General features: G+C 33.7%; 1 protein-coding gene across 2 annotated transcripts in view; it reads right to left on the bottom strand.

The window, feature by feature from the left end:
- LOC149423175 (uncharacterized) overlaps positions 1–17,804 on the bottom strand; it is a 183,128-nt gene that overhangs the window by 77,738 nt on the left and 87,586 nt on the right. Inside the window, exon 1 of one of the 2 annotated variants that reach the window (XM_089632535.1) lies at positions 8,751–9,598. The exons of the other annotated variant lie outside the window; for it this stretch is intronic. The gene's annotated coding sequence lies outside the window, so the exon portion shown is untranslated. Of the gene's footprint in view, positions 1–8,750; positions 9,599–17,804 lie in introns of those variants that run through there. 2 annotated transcript variants of the gene reach the window in all.

Raw genomic sequence — 17,804 nt, 5'->3', positions numbered from 1 at the left:
TTATATTTGTAAGCTAATTGATTAAATAATACTGCTACTTAAGCGTTTCCAAAATCATCTAGAGAGTAAAGGACACGCAATTCATGAATTCAACCGTTTGAATTCACCGCGCACGAGCGTGAATGTCGTAGCGCTAACATTGTACATTAGTATTTCTAAACGAATACATTCCAGACGCATTAGATTACGCATGATCAAAGTGATTGAAAATTCACTAGTCGTCAAGGCTCTTTGATAATGCACGGGGTGAGTTATATATATGCACTGCTCTAATACGTGATTTGACGTTAAGAGTGTAATCCGTCACGCTCATGTCACCGTTTCAGCTAGGTCGGGCTGTCTCGATACCGCCCGATTTGCTGTTTCAGTAGTATGAAAGAGATGGTTCTGTGCATATCGGGGTAAGGTCTTCTACTCGAAGATAGCTCAAATAATTAACTGGCGGGAATTACGACTGGAGCGTACTTTAGTAAATCGATAAATGAGGCACAGGTGTCGTTGTAAGTTGTTATGTGAAGACTGAAGACAAGCAGTGCAATGCACAAATGCACATACCAAGGAACCGCCTCTGGTTAGATTAGATTAGTCGGCGACATTTCTATAATTAATTTGAAAAAAAGGAATCTTGGAAGTAGGCCTACTTTTAAATAAAATATTGTAATGGAATAAATAAGGATTTCAAAAACAGGATGTGGTAAAGGAGCGATGAATAAAATCAGCAAATGATCGCTTGGGTGGTTTATGGCATGGTTGAAGAAGTAACTGTTAAAAAACTCTGTTTTACGAAGCACAGATGTGTCAGCGACTGGCGAGGCGAGAACAGGCAAGTCGAAGACACAACGAACACATGGCACGATCAAAAATAATTAAAAACAAAAACTATAGACGAGTGGTCATGAGAAACAACCGAATGAATTCAGAGAAAGCGACGGTATTGCTATACGAGTCGAGTTAATTCTATTAGTTGCCAAGTTGGCCACCTTGAGGAACAGCGGCGCTGTTGAACGGCTTTCATACAAAACATAAGTTTTTATTTGAATTATTAATTTGTGATTTCCCGCATAAATATAATAATCCGGAAGACAGGTTTATTAGACAAGCAATTTTGCGCGACCAGGAATAAACACATCAGTTTTATTTTTAGCGCTAGCAACACCGACAAGACGTGTGTGTAATTGCATTCAAGATGGCGGCGCGACTAACAGCTGTAGTAGATAGTGTCTGCCCACGAACGCGAAAACGCCGTAAAAACTTGTATAAACATAAATATGGCCGTACTCACACTCGAGCGCTGTTTTAAGATGCGGGCGCGGAGAAATAACGCACACTGCAAACAACTCTCGGTTGCTGTTTGCCGGTGGTTAAAGCGTTAAAGGGGTAATAGCCAATACAAGTGCAGTAATAACCCGGTGACATTTGCGGTGCTGCCAGTGAAAATGAATCAATTTCGCGATATTATTGGGTAAAAACAAAAATAATAATAACACACTTCGTATGTGATATCTAGAGGAGAATACGTATATTAACTTTTTGCCCAAGTATCATCACGAACGAGCCCCATTTCATATAACTATGAGATCCTGTCCTATTTTTTTATGAAAATTATTGCATTTGAAGATATCAACTGGTGAAATTATTTTAAAATTCTTAAAAAATGAATCAGGAGTCATTACATTTGCACAGCTTTTCCTGCCTGGATTGTTCATGTCGACCGCGATAATTTTCAGCTTGAATGTGACGTCATACGTCAAAAATCAGAAAAGACGCCATATTGTTTGGTCCACGTTTTCAAATGTAAAGAAAATCAGGCGTAGTAATACAGGCACAGATTTAGAAATGGCGAAAACAAATCTGAACTATCCAGTTTGGCAAATTACAAAAACTTGAAATTACGATCGATTTCAAAATAAATATAACACACTAAAGTCAGGCCCCGACAAGTTACTCAACTAGATAAGCAAAATATCAAACGTCGACACAAAAACCTATAAATTTAACAGCGCATTTACAAGTTTGCGATTCAATTCGTGTACATTTGGACCACAACCGCATTCAGACGGGAGTAAAAAAAAAACAGCCAGAAACTTTTACCTTTTTTGACAATCAAAAACCTCTGCGTCATTACATTTTTCTGGACAAAAACTCTCAATCACTCTCCTTTTTTCTTATAAAACCAACGGCGTAATAGGTCGCGATGGTGTTACCTTTTTGGCAACAATTACTAAAAAAAGGTCGTGTTGACACAGTGGCGGCAGTTACAAAAATGACATTTTTAAGTTACTACAACACTATAACGTACTGCTCTTTTAACCCTGCCTGAAAGCGGCTTATATCAAAAGCTCCTAGATCACACTAGGAGGTTTTGCTTATATTCGGACATTAGATCCGGGTTCGGTTTCGTAATTCGACCTCTTATGGCTGAAACCAACGTAATGTTTGATGCAAGGCTTATTGCATATCAAGTCGGTTTACCGTCTCTACGCGGAAGGAAGCGAACAATACTAAACACAAGGCCGACTGGCATAAGAAGCGATCTAGTATCCAACGTTATGATAAGTTCACTTAGCAGGAGAACAACGTTGGGCGCCAATTACGCAAAAGGTTCGAACCTGCGGTTCACCTTTTTAATTAAATTTATGATCAAGACTTTACACATTTTGAGATATGAGCGAAGCTTTCAGTTTAATTTGAAATACTGAAGACTGAACGCACACGACCAGAAATGTTAATTATGGTAGATGGACGTGCATAAAGTCTAATTTAAGATTAAAAAATATTAACACGTGTAGCGAACGTGTATCAAATGAAGTTTTGTTGAGAAATTCATATTTCAGTACTAGTCAATTTAAATAATATAATAAACATGATGACATATCAGAAGAAATGCTTTGCAGCATGAGAAAACATACAATATGTTCATAATATTGCGTTAATAATAACATTCCCGTGGGATGTTCTTCTTTTAGTGTAACATTTTGTTCAATTATATTATTTTTTTTAAATAAAAAGCTGGATACAAAACAAAGGTAAATCAGAAATAAATAATATATTGACAACAAATACAGACTGAAACCGAAACCACTGAACTGAGCAAAAACACCATATAATATAATAATAATTATTAAAAAAATAATCACTATTTAATATATTTATCATTACTATCCATACAAAAAATTAATATTATGTAAATTAAATCCTCAGCACGGGAGATCCCACCGAGGATATCATTATTTCTATTTTTTTTTAAAGAAGATAATAAAAGACATTACGGATAACTTATTGAAGCTTATTCTTATAAACCGCATTGAAATATTTAATTATTGATGTAAATATAATATTTGTGAAAATGTGTGAGCGAGAAAAACACAGAAAATAAAAAGGTATTGGTCTCAACCGGGATAGTCAATTTGTTATTATGTTATTAACATTTTGACATGAAAATTAGGGTCTGCGGCTAATTTTATTTACCAGGAAAGAGAAGCTAAATATGAAAGATGCGTGCGCCAACTTGGAGTTTTGGATTGCGACAAAACGAACAGATTGTAAAAGATAATATTTCATTAATAATTGCAGACGATGGAGTTTTCCAAAGCGTACCGGAAAAAACTAGCAAGTTAAACAAAGCTCTTTTTAAAAAGTAACACAGAATTGACTACATAATGTCAGGGATAAATATAAACATTTTTACAAGGTGCCTTAGACTTGTTTCTGTTTTAATCAAGTTCGGACAATGTTTTATCCACGGGTAACGTGACCTGGTTTCGACATTCGCGGCCCTGTTTGAAGCATTTTAATCGAACCGTTCAAGCGAAAGAATCGCGAGGTATTTATGTTTACCTGTGAACACAAATCGGGGATCAAATTAAGCACAGGCAATTGATTTTATTCGAAAACCTTCCACGCGAATCCTTATACTTTCGTATTACGTATTGTGGGTTCAAAATCAACTTATATTTTGTTTGCGGATTGTGTTTTCTTACGTATGTGAGTTCAAAAACATTTTTACGGATTCGTCTCCGTCGTTCCTTTGATTAAAATTGCATGTTTACGACACAGGTAACAACGATCGATCATTTGTAAAAATAATAATATATACCAAAATATATAAGAGTGCAGAAAATTTTAATGTTATCATCTTCACATAATTTATATTCTATAAAATAATATATTATGTAGACAATGTGCCTAGTTAGGAACTAATATCGGTAGGTAGATACACATTCTCAATTAAAAAAACATTTAAACTTAATATGCTATAATGCTTTCTACAGCCATATAATTATGTCCACACTTTTTGAAAAATAATTATAAAAGTTTTAAAATTTTTATGTGTTAGAATAAGTTATTTGGTAGGAGTTTGTGGTAGTCATCAAAAAAACATCACCTTGTTTTTCAAGGAAATTTAATACCATGCGAAGAGTATAAAATCTCAGTAACCTTGAAATTATTAATCCCACAGTATATAGATGGTGTGAATAAGTGAGATTTACATTGTTGACGAGTGGGAGGAAATTCATGGAACTAGATTTAACTAAAGGTTTAATAGGGAGAATCCCAGAAATCAAATAATACCCATTTTCGTCTCAAGGTCTTGGGTGAGTAATATTTAATAATTCAACACAAAATATTTAAGGGGAGTATACTTACCGCTTGGAGTTATCATGATTCCGAGAAAATAAGATTTAAGAAATGTATTTATACATTATTTAGAAACACCTAGTAAAAATTCATAGGGTCAATCATACATCATAAGTCGTCATACGGTTGTAGATCTTACGTCACAACGTCTAAGTGACACCATAAGTCATAATGTACAATCATAAGTCGTCATACGTTTGTAGATCATACGTCATAACGTCTAAGTCACATCAGTGGCGGCTTGTGCCTTTAGAGTGTGATTGATAGAGTGCTAAGTTTGAAAAAATCGACATTATTGATGTTGTTTAAACTAAAACGATTTTTTATTAAAAAGGGAATTATTGATTTTGTAGTCAAAAACGATTTTTTTTTGCGAAAATTCGTTTTTTTGTATGAAGATTTTCAGGAAATCCGTACGTTGAACGGCCAAATTGAAAAAAAACCCTTTTGACTTCAACAACATCAATAATGCCATTTTTTGTAATATTGGCATTCTAGTCTAGTACACCCACGTCTCAAGCCGCCACTGAGTCACACAATAAGTCATAAGTCGTCATACGGTTTATTCATTTATTTTAATATCAACGGTATAAAATATACCATAATACAATAAATTATAAACAGTGACATCAGAAAATATACAATTAACAGCAACTCTAGATGGATATAAAAAGTTAGAGGTACAAGTACATGCAAAACTTGTAGGTAGACTAGGTTAGATTAGTATTGATTGAAATATATGATAGTATAGATACATGATATAATATATTACAATAGCTAAAATGTATGCATTTATTTTCAGGTTTTGGTTGAAAGTAGGTAAGTGCCAATCAAGCTGTTGGTTCACCGTATTGACTATTATTATTGACCCAAGTTTCCTCAGTTGCCCCATGCAGTTCATTTTATATACATATTTATTTGACTATGACGGTTGTAGATCATACGTCATATCTAAGTCACACTATAAGTAATGTCACATAAATATACAATCAGAAGTCATAAGTTGTCATACGGTTATAGATCATACGTCATAAAGGCTAAGTCAAACCATTGGTCATTATAGTATACGAATAAGCCGACAGAAAAAAAATCGATGCAACGATTATTATTTAATTACAGTCGATTATAATATATGTTCGATTATCTGTTTAAGACCCTAATTTCGAATTTCTACCGACATATTATTTCATACTTTCCTTGAACTCTTGAAGTTTTAAGCTCTTCAAAAAATATGTTATTTTTGTCCAATGCCCAATTGAAAACTAACTATATGAAATTCCCTACATAGAATAAAATAGCAAAGAATGTTATGTTATTTCATTTATCATAGGTATGAAAAAACTCTGTGTTTTTTTAATGCTACTTAACTCAGACGTCGAGAGATTTTTACTATATTTGCCGTGGTTTATTAAATATTCAATATAATTATTTTCACTACAATCTCTTAAGCTTATTAATTATTAATTCTAATAAAGTTTTTTAATATTAGCGCGCTCTCTCTATCATTCGTATGTGCATGTCTTGCTTTCAAACAATCTTTAATAATCTTACTCGCCGCTTGTAGGGCGAAATCTAAATTATTGCTGGAGGTACTTCAAAACAATGGGCTTTTAACTTAGCAGTGTAGTAGTGTGAGTGCGAATTCATGTTACATTAAAAATGTTGTTAATTTCTGATAAAAAATTATAAAATGATTGTAATCCTCAAAGGACTACATTTAATAAAGAAAATTTTATCGCTGTCAATGAGAGAAATATTGTTATCACTTTATCACACTCGACACTCGTCATAATCGCGGTGGGTATCGTAATTCGTAATAAAATAAGTCTAAAAGGGAATTCTTCGAAGTAGATCGACGCGGTAAATAATATGAAAGTGTGGATAATAATAGGCGAACCGCGATTTGACAGGCAATACTCGTATCTGCCACATTTCGGTGTATTTGCGAAGGAAAAACAAATCGATTCATAAGTCGCACGTTCAGGCATTTTTAAGGCCAATTTTAAATGTTGATAAAATGGTGCCAAATTAATACTGTATAAACTACGTAGTTAGTAATACTTTCTTTGGAAGCGATTTTGAGGTGATTTTCTCTCGAAAACGGCGCGATAAAAATGATCAAAACATTATTATTATTATGTTATTCCGAATCTTAAAATTATTTAATACGAAGCAATTAAAAAAAAAACATCATTTTATGTAAATAATTTTAGGTTTATAAGGTCAAAGCCATCAATGACGACATGGAAATACACGAATTTCATTCAAATAAACAAAGCCAGGAAGTAGAAAATAGGTTACCTTATTTTGAAATTATTTAATTGTTAAGATGTTTTAATTATCCTTCAGTATCGTCAATTCCCAATACAACTTGGTCATAAAATCTACGGTAAAATTTCGATCGCGCTGGCCTCGCTTATTATGAATATTTTTTAGATAAAACCTTTAGATTCACCTTAATTACTGTACGACACAACTTTTAACCTTCGGGGAGGTGGAAAATATTGCAATAAAAATTTCAATTACGTAAAACTAAAATTAGCTTTCGTTTTGTGAAACGAGACCGTCCATTTTCAAACTTTTATTTGTTTATTGTCAAATGTCATTTTGTTTTGTTGGTATTTCTGTTACTATAGGACAAAACGAACGGCTAGAAGTAGCTAGAGACAATCGCGCGGGCGTTTTTTTATGTTAAAAATTCCGTCAAATTAGTATTTACCTAATATGCATGCATTATGTGCGTTGTGATTGAAATTTATTAGCTGGATTTTATTTTTTTACGTTCAAATTTTATTTAAGTAAACTATATCTGCGATGTTGAGCGGCTACGCTAAGTTTGTAATACAAAAGAAAGTGCCCCTTTTATAGCGCCTGCTCGCGTCAAGGCAAGAAAAACATCCCAGTTTTCAAGTAGTTTAGCGGCTACGCTAGGTTTGTGTAACATGGTTTGTGATTCAAAAGAAAGTGTCCCCTTAATACCGCCTGCTCGCGTCAGGGCAAGAAAAACATCCCAGTTTTCAATTAGTTTAGCGGCTACGCTAGGTTTGTTGTAGTTTTATATATATTGTACATATAGATATATATTTTATATATCTATATATAGATATATATTTTATATATCTCAAAAACCATGTTACACAAACCTAGCGTAGCCGCTAAACTATTTTAAAACTGGGATGTTTTTCTTGCCTTCACGCGAGCAGGCGGTATAAAAGGGACACTTTTTTTTTAATCACAAACCATGTTACACAAACCTAGCGTAGCCGCTAAACTAATTGAAAACTGTGATGTTTTTCTTGCCTTGACGCGAGCAGGCGGTATAAAAGGGACACTTTCTTTTGAATCACAAACCATGTTACACAAACCTAGCGTAGCCGCTAAACTAATTGAAAACTGGGATGTTTTTCTTGCATTGACGCGAGCAGGCGGTATAAAGGGGCATTTTCTTTTTCATCATAAACCATGTTACAAAAACTTAGCGTAGCCGCTCAACATCGCAGAAATAGTTTACTTAAATAAAATTTGAACGTAAAAAAATAAAATCCAGCTAATAAAATTCAATCACAACGCACACAATGCATGCATATTAGGTAAATACTAATTTGACGGAATTTTTTAACATTAAAAAAAACGCCCGCGCGATTATGTTTCTAGCCACTTCTAGCCGTTCGTTTCGTCCCATAGTAACAGAAATACCAACAAAACAAAATGACGTTTGACAGTAAAGTTTGAAAATGGACGGTCTCGTTTCACAAAACGAAAGCTAATTTTAATTTTACGTAATTGAAATTTTTATTGCAATATTTTCCACCTCCCCTAAGGTTAAAAGTTGTGTCGTACAGTAATTAAGGTGAATCTAAAGGTTTTATCTAAAAAATATTCATAATAAGCGAGGCCAGCGCGATCGAAATTTTACCAAATCTACTTCCAACAGCCAAAATCCACGCGTGCATGAATAATTTTTATTATTAAAGTTGAAAATAAATAGAAACTGTTTTTCTTTGCGATTAATTATACCTATTCGAAATTGAAAATGTTTCTGCTTTATTCGGGGATAAATACTGTAACTTTGAGACTAAGGCTTATAATAAAGGATTTAATAATGAACTTACCGAAAATTAATCCCATAAAATGCAACACTTCTTTATTACTGCATGATTGAAAACACTTCTCATCGAAAACAAATAAATTTGAATGGGTACTTTATGTTAAAACATTCACTAAACTGAGCAGTATCTCAGAATACTTCATTACTATCATAAATCGAAAAAGAAAATGTCATCTTGCCCAGGAGGCCGGACTTCATAATATATGATAAAATAGATAAGCATCAAAGAAAAAAATTTAAAATTCAACACACTTTGCAGAAAACTTTAACTAGACACAATACTTATTATTAAATTTAAATTTTATTAATAATAATATTTTCACATTTAATTTCAATAAAGAACGTCACTAATTTCACAAAACTGAATTCGGCAAGTACGAAGGCCACTCGTCACAAGATGGATTTTTCACAACCACACCGGTTTAATTTCACAACACTCCAAGTTCGTAAAAACAAAAATATTCACAATAAATTCAAACACCTTTGGGTAGGTACTTGATAGAAGTTATTTAGCGTATCGAAAACTATTCGTGATTCGTGACACAGCGTTTAAGTTTCCACTGTAAAGTTGTTCAAACATCATTCGTGGTGTTCTTAGCCGAATTCCAATTATTAATACGAAACACAACACTATTCGAAAGATGAACACATTCACAAACAAATTCCATTCCATAGAAGTTTTCAGTGAATAATTTAAAATTAGAAACATTTGAGATTCCGTTGAACGGGCCGCGGCGCGCTGTGCGCTTTGGTCGAACGCGAGCGCAACACTAGCGCTCAGTGTTCGCTAGTGCCAGTGACTAGCATCGGCCGCGGCGCTGGCAAAGTTTAGTTGGTCATGCCTTGACCCAGTTTCCGGCGCAGATAGCAACCGGCACTGGTTGGCTTTTTATCTCCCACCTTGCTGCACATAGGTTGTCGCCGCCGGCAAAACATTCCGTATTCAAAACCAAAAGTAAGACAAGTACAAGTACCTACTTGCCAGGAGAGAGTGCCGCTAATTTGGGGGAAATAATCATCATCGACGACGGCGCGTTCAATTATCGAACAGGGATAAAAGAAAATTTGTTCGTTGATGATACCTAGTGAAAGTGCGTACAGATTGCACGGATAACTTCGCAGGCAGCCAAAAGAGTAACTACAAACACCAAGTTTTGGTCGGGAGAAAGTAATCGTTGAATACAATGCCGACTGGATTTAACTGAAAATTTAAATGCTGTGTTTTATCCCAGGGTAGCATATTGTCTTGTCCCGGATTTTGGGGGCAAGGATTACGAACACCTGCTATGACAATGTGAGTGAGGTTCATGTGTGAATTTATATGTAGGGTTGTATTGCATCCCTAATTTACATATCATTATGTGTCTAACGCAGCCTACGCCATATAAATAAATTTTAGAATTAGGTGTATCTATGTTAACACCACAGGAGTTATTGTCAGTACACAGAAGAGTACCCTTAACCTTCGAAACGCCGAGCTGCCGCGACCTAATACCTCCGACGAAAATTTTTCGCGCGGTTCGCCGTGCGCCAGCTGATTTTATGATAACTTTATCGTCTTACCAGATGATGTGTTTATAAATTTATAAACATAGTAAATAAATCACCATTAGTATTTGGCAGAAAAGCTACTTGGATATTTTTTCTATATAAAAAAAATATTTTAAAGAAATACGCAAATTTTCCTGAAGTTTTTTTATATTTTCCATAAAGCTTTTTCACAATAAAATATAAAGAAAATTTAGAAAACTAACTACACAAACTACATCTAAGCTGCGCGTTAGACGGGCGCGTTGAAGAAAGACTAGTACCTAGTAATTATGTTGTCATTTTTAAATGGTTGCTCTTTACGAAACGAGCAAGAACTTTTGTATTATTATCTGTGTTTCCAATCGAATAAGATATATTTCAGTAAGCAACGAACCTTTTTATACGATACAAAATCCCATGAAAAGAAAGTATGTTTTGTTTATGCCAAAGTGATGGGCACTTCCGGCACACAGAGTTAAAAATATTTTCAAAATAAATATATTGTGTATTATTTGATATAGATCAGATTATATGTATAAGAGTAAAGGGCATTAGAGGTGACATACATTGACAATTATTATTAAGCTATAATTTTGATGTAAATATTATTATTAATAGATAATAATACAGGGAGCAAAAAAGACGGTGCAATTTTGAAGAATATTAAAAAAAATACGGCGCAGCTTACAGAAATGGGGTTTATTTTATTTGGTAGATCTTGTCGTTTTATGTACAAACTCCTGAAGATTACATCAAAGAGATGATGGCCCTCATCATCGATACATTGATGAAGGCGATTTCTGAAGTTTTCGACGGGCGATTTCCTCCCGAATTCGAACCTTGCGTTCTTCCAGGGTGAGACCGATGTTTAAACACATTTTCTTTCAGGTAGCCCCACAAGAAGAAGTTGGATATTACGGCCGGAAGGGTGGCGACGAAAGAACCGCCATTTTCAAGAAACGTGCAGACTGCGAAGCCCGGGCGTTGTTCGGACCAAACCATGGCAACGACTGAAAACGGAACGATCCTCCCGACACAATGAGACCTTTTCCCAGGTTTCTACCCCCCCACACTGGATGTTCCGGCCCTTCAAAACTGTACTGCCTTTTTTGCTGCACCATTTACATTTGCAGTTTGCAGTGCAATGAAGACAATGGGTGATTCCGCTTATAATTCTGCGTTTAATTAGCAGTAAATAGTAGCATGTTATCTATTACATCAAACTTACAACCCTTACAACATATTGAATCTACATTTTAAAATGAATAATTACTAACTATTTTGGGTTAATTTATAATGTCAACTGCAGTATATACATTTTTTTTAAAAAAAGAATGACAAACATTCCCGGGTTACGAATAACCTGACAATATTTGAAAATCTCCTACTACCACCACAGTAAGCGGAAAATGTTGCTTGTGTTGTGATGGAGGACTTAGCCAACCGAGGAATTGAACACACTACGCCCGGGTGGGATCCAAACGCGATGTCAACTCAGCCACCGACCGGTTTCCATTGCCTATAATAATAATTATTATTTTAGTATCTTAACTATCTAGTTGAGTTAATTTGAAGGGAAATTACATGTACAACAATACAGTATAGTGTAGTAAGTCGAGAGATAAAAATATGTTTTACTTATACAAATTTTAATTTGGAAACAAGAGGTATAAATAATGTAATTTTGAATGCAAAATCGTATGAATTCGTTTGAGGTTTATAATTCAAAAGAAAATAAAGTTGACAAAAAACCAGAATACAGTTTTAAAAAAGAGTTTTTTGCGTGGGTTATTTCGGGTTAAGTATTTTTATGATAGGAAGTCGAGAAGGTAAAACGTCCCGTTCAAAATAGCATCTCAAATTTAAATTCGCTGTGGGCGGACTTCAATGGACGTAAATAAGAGTGCATCATTTCTTGGGAAAAAGATATCGGAAGAAAAGCGCTCTACACAATATGTACCTACTAATAGCAGAGGAGAAATAAAAATAGTATTATTTATTTTATATTATTGTATCATTTTTTGGTGACTCTCTTTGCAATTTGAGCATTATTTTATAATATTGAGTAATTATACAGGTTTTCTTATCGTTATTTATTATCTTTTTTTATGTGAATACCGGATTTTATAGAAGTCCCAAGGGTCCGCAGCCAGTAAGGCTATGGCATCCCCAATCGGGGTATGTTGTGAAACTGAAGGGAGCGGAGAGAGGAAAAAGATGGGAAAGAAGAAAGTACCAACTACCAGGCTATACAAATCTGGACACTAAACTCGGACATTGCCATTTTAAACAATGTTTCAATAAATCCTATAAATTTCGCATATTTTGGAAAACGCCTATTTAGTACGTACAACATGATGAAGAAAATTAATAAAATATTTTATGAAGCACAACGCTTTGTGGAGAGAATTGAATACGAATATGTCATTTTAACCCCACTATTTATTATTCATTTAGTCAACGATCACGTTTCGCTCGTGCCGAAGCTTAATCAGGGCTGTATAATAATATTTACATAACAGTTAATTAAATTTTAATCCTCTTACTACAACCTAAAATGAAATAAACGATATTTGCGTGTTTAAGTAATAATTTGAGAGTATTTATAACGCTGGACTCGTGTGCTTCGCGTAGCGGCTTTCATCGATCGACAACACCGGGGAGGTAGGAGGGAAGACGGGAGTGCTTTTAATAATAAAACAAATTCTGGAAATAGCTCAGCAAATTGTGGAGAGCCAAAGGAAACAGGAAATTGCCCTGAATAAACAAACAACATGGTTGATAATATTACAGAAGCGCGGAGGAAAACTCTATCTAAATAATATTAAACCAGGCATACCTGTCGAATAAACACTTTGTTGCAATTTGAACTAACCTTGGTTTGATTCTACGGTATGTTAAATATTTGTTATGATGCGAATACAAATGTGCTTATTATTTTCTCATAAATGCGATATAAAAATGGAATTCACACGCAATCATTTTTGTTGTATATTGCAGACAAATGCTGACATTTCTGATAAACTTACATGGAAAGGGGGCTAAATGACCCATTTAAATCAATTCCGAATATATTAAACTAAATCAAATGACTGCGTTCTTAAAATCTGTCACTGAATACAATAGAAGTTATACAATAATAAACATAAATTAATCCGATAATTATTATTACAAACTGTCTCTTGCATTTTTCTTGACGAGGGACAAAGCTCTTCACTAGCAATCCGGAGGTCGCGAGTTCAAATCCAGGCGTGCATAAGTAAATTTTATTTGATTAATGTGTTTTATTTCACAATTTATTATTACACATTATAGTATATTTGCGACACGTTAATAAATGGCTATTACGAAATTGCTTTAGCCGTGTTTGGTGACCAGATCTGAATAACCTGGTACTTTCACACCTTCCTCTTCCTCATCCCAGTTGGAATTCCAGTGCGGAATTCACATTAAAAAATTGGAAAAAAACATTTTTTTCCATAAATTTATAACTTTTACGATAGTTCGTACAATGTTTAGACACATATTATTTAATATTCTAGCGTTTATAAACATGGTTTGATTGATATTAATAACACAGCTGTAAATTACATCGATTATACCACACAACAGTATGGGTAAAATTTAATAAAAACAACTGCGTGAACAAATTACTTAAGTAAATGAAAATCTTTTGAAATGTACAGAATAATTAATATGACCAAATAACATCGTGCTAAAAATTTAAAACAATACAGCACGATAAGTAATACACGTAATAGTTTACGCTTATCTAACTAAAGATGTGCCACGTGAGTGCGCAGATATAACATGTAATAATAATAGCATGAATTCCTGTTATCAAAGTTAAAATAATATAACACTACATAGGTACTCGGAAAAATAATAATTAAGGTTATAATTATTAACAGTATATGAGGTTATTCGCATCAATTGGGCATGGCCTTGAAAGCGATATCGATTTAATGGCCCGCAATTACTTCCGACACACTGAATTAAAAGATATATTTATTTATTTTCCTTTGTGAATCTCGATTTTAATTCTAATTATGTTCAATATGAGTTGAGACAAACTGTACGATATATGCTACGAAACATCAATGTCTAATCTAAAATTACCGTTACTTTCTACCCGGAGATATTATAAAAAAATTGTTTTCGTAGATGGCGGTAATTTAATTATTTTATTAAAATACGCTTTTTGCAAGTTATGATTTACAATATTAAGACGAATTATTTGTTTGCACACACGGAATATAAATATGAATAAATAGTTCTGTCTGTATAAACACTCAACTCTTCCGAGAAAGGCCGTCGAATAAAATATTGTATCTGTATGCCTCTTTTTAAAGATTCAAGTTTTTATACAGACAAAACTATTTTTTCATATTCATATTGCTTATGCACGGGCGTAAATTCTTCTTAAGATTTTGAATCATAATTTTGAAAAAAGAGTTTTATTTAACGTAAGTTGCGTTTAAACTTAAGGGGGTATTTCACCAACTTCTTAATCCTGAGCTTATCCATAGGATAGATAGTTTTGATAAACAAACAAACTAACACTTACAATGGTTCTATTCATATGTTCGATTACCGAATAGTAAACTCGGACTTTATAAATAAATAAATCGAAAATATACGTTATCCTACGGATAAGCTATCCAGAGGATGGTGAAATACCCCCAACGTGTTATAAATATCGATATCCCTGTTAAATCTACTCGACTCCACGATCTTTTCCATGTTAACTATAGCATTGACTATTAATTATAGATATAAATATATATTAATATAAATTACAGAATATGGTCCCTCTTTACTGAAAAAAAACCAAAAACTAGTACAACGACTCCAAAATGCATGTTTCCGATATTGTTATAATGTTCCGAGACGCGATCGGTTCCATGCTAACTATTAACTATAACACAGTGACTATTCAACACACTTTTAAAAAGTGATATAAAGTCATTAAAAACAATGAAAAAAAAAATTAACCTAACCCAGTTACCTACTTAACCCAGTAAATAAAGTTTTTGTTTCATCACTTTCCATGACTTTATATAACTTTTTAAAGATGTGATGAATTATCATTTTGATGATTTATCCGGTCACCGACGCGATCATATCTCGCCTTACCTCTATCGGCATCAGATTCTAAATATGTCGAACTGTAGTAAATTACACCAATTGTGTCAAATGTTCATTTTGATGAATTCAAAGTTTCCTACCTATCTTTTTGACAGATTGCAGTAGTCCCGTGACTCTCGTATACATAGTACGCGTCAAAGAAACCACTTATTCGTTCTCTCCAAACATAAAACTACTGTGTTTGAGGGTAGTTTTAGCTATTCTCTATCAAAGCTTTGGAACGAAGTACCACTGTCAATTCGAATATCGACATCGTTGCATTGCTTCAAAAAGGTTTGCTGCGAATGGTTGCTATCGTTACAATAAAGGGGATACTTAGCTACATGTGGTTGCGATTATGTATATTGTTTATTTTGAATTTTTGTTAGCTAAATTATTAATTTGCATTGATTTGTATACCTACTATTTCTATTTTTATTTGTTTGTGTTGATTTGAGTTTTTATTGATAATATTATTTCATTGTTCATTATTATACCTAAATATGTATATATTTCCCGGAGAGATCCGGAATGCATAGCTGAGCAGTGACCCTTTTGTCAAAGAATTTATGTTAAAAAAATATGTAAAATTTATCTACAGGCAAATAAATGTTATTATTATATCACTCACACATCACAACTAGCGCGATCTTTTCAAAACAAAAATAATTAGTTGTAAGTGAAACTGAAGTATTTCCGTATTATGTTTGTAAAATGATAATTATTTATTGTACTGATATGGATTGTGTATTTATGTAGAATGTTTGTAAAATTTCGACATGTATTCTGTTTGTAAAAACCCTAAGAGCGTTCAAGAAATAAATAAAATTACTATCCATCACGACATATCCGAAGAGGTAGGCAGAGAAGATGAAACGGTACTAAAATCACACAACCGCTGTACAGTGTGCACTACAATTCGCAAACCCACTCGTGTCTTCATCCAAGTGAAATATATGTATGGTATACAGTGTATATATGCACCTTGTGAGTAAGTGTCATTCCGAGGTCACTCACTTTACAAATGACCTGAAAGAAGTATCTGCATATGTTATTTGAACGGTAAACAATAAACAATAAATATATGAAATTGGTTAAATCACAGCAAAATCACACTCACATCACTGCATCGTAACTTATGACGGCCTCCGAGGTCAGCTAGCAAGCCAAAGCCTGGTTCAAATCCTGGCGTACGCAAGTAAGTTTTATTTAATTAATTTGTGTTAATTTAAAATTTACTAATTAAAATAATATATAGTTTACTTGCGGCACGTTACAGAGTGGAAGATACTCTCAGTATCGCCCTAGTGTAAGACCACCATTCGGAATGGAAACGTTGCTTGAAATGACTTCAGCCGTGTTTGGTGACCGGATCTGAATAGCCAGGTACTCCCCCCACATTCCTTTTCCCAATCTCCCCCCCTCCCCACTACCCTTTAGCTACACAAGATACACCAGTTAGGGGTGGCATAGTCTCACTGGCTTCGTATTAATTTTTTTAAATGCATGGGAAGAAAAGTTATATTTAATATATATTTTAAAAATCGGTAATGTAGGGGGTCGAGTTTTTTTATATCTTAAGTCCTGATCGTCCGCTAAGTCTGGTTGTTTGATGAGATCACTTAATTGGATAACGTTACGGTATTGTAGTTTTAACACAATAACCCTATACTAGTGATTATGGCGGTTATTTGGTTATCAAAGATCAAGACGTCAAAGGTTGACAGAATCATGTTCGCAAATTTAAATAACAATAATTAGTAGCACAATAAAGTGATAATGATAATGCGTCACTTCTAAATTGGGACATCAATCATGCAAACAGTAATAGGGTTATAAGATAATGAACATAATTCGCAAACCCGCAAATAGACTTACGGTCTTACTAAAAAACGTGATGAAAATTTTATTCAATTGATAAACGACCGTGTAAACGAAAACCTTACTAATTGAAACGTAAAATAGAAACTGACATAAAATAGTTCATGGAAAGATACATAAGATGCATACGGGGCAATGCAAAAATAACAATATTTTATTAAAGAGTAACGAATGAAGGTAATAACCTTCCTGAAATCAGCACAAACTGCAGAACTTTTTATGGTTCTTATTTTTATGTCAGCTTCATTCGAATTATTTTTAAAGAAGTAAACACTATTAACAATGGTAATTTTTGAAGACTTTTTTAGATGGCATACTTGGTATTTTTTTTATTTAAAATACAAAATTAAAATTACATTGAAAGGGTTAAGAATTGGACCACAACACGTATGGTAATTTTGATAGCAAATAATCTCCCCTACCACCCACTTTGTTTGAACCATAGCTTACTTTGCAACTTTGTAAAATTCAGACAGAACATTAATATGTGAATCAGAATAAATCAAATTAACATAATTAC

This window comes from Hesperophylax consimilis, chromosome 6 (assembly GCF_061612785.1).
Source record: "Hesperophylax consimilis isolate HC1 chromosome 6, BYU_Hcon_1.0, whole genome shotgun sequence".
NCBI lineage: Eukaryota > Metazoa > Arthropoda > Insecta > Trichoptera > Limnephilidae > Hesperophylax > Hesperophylax consimilis.
This window is presented reverse-complemented; position numbering and strand designations above follow the sequence as displayed.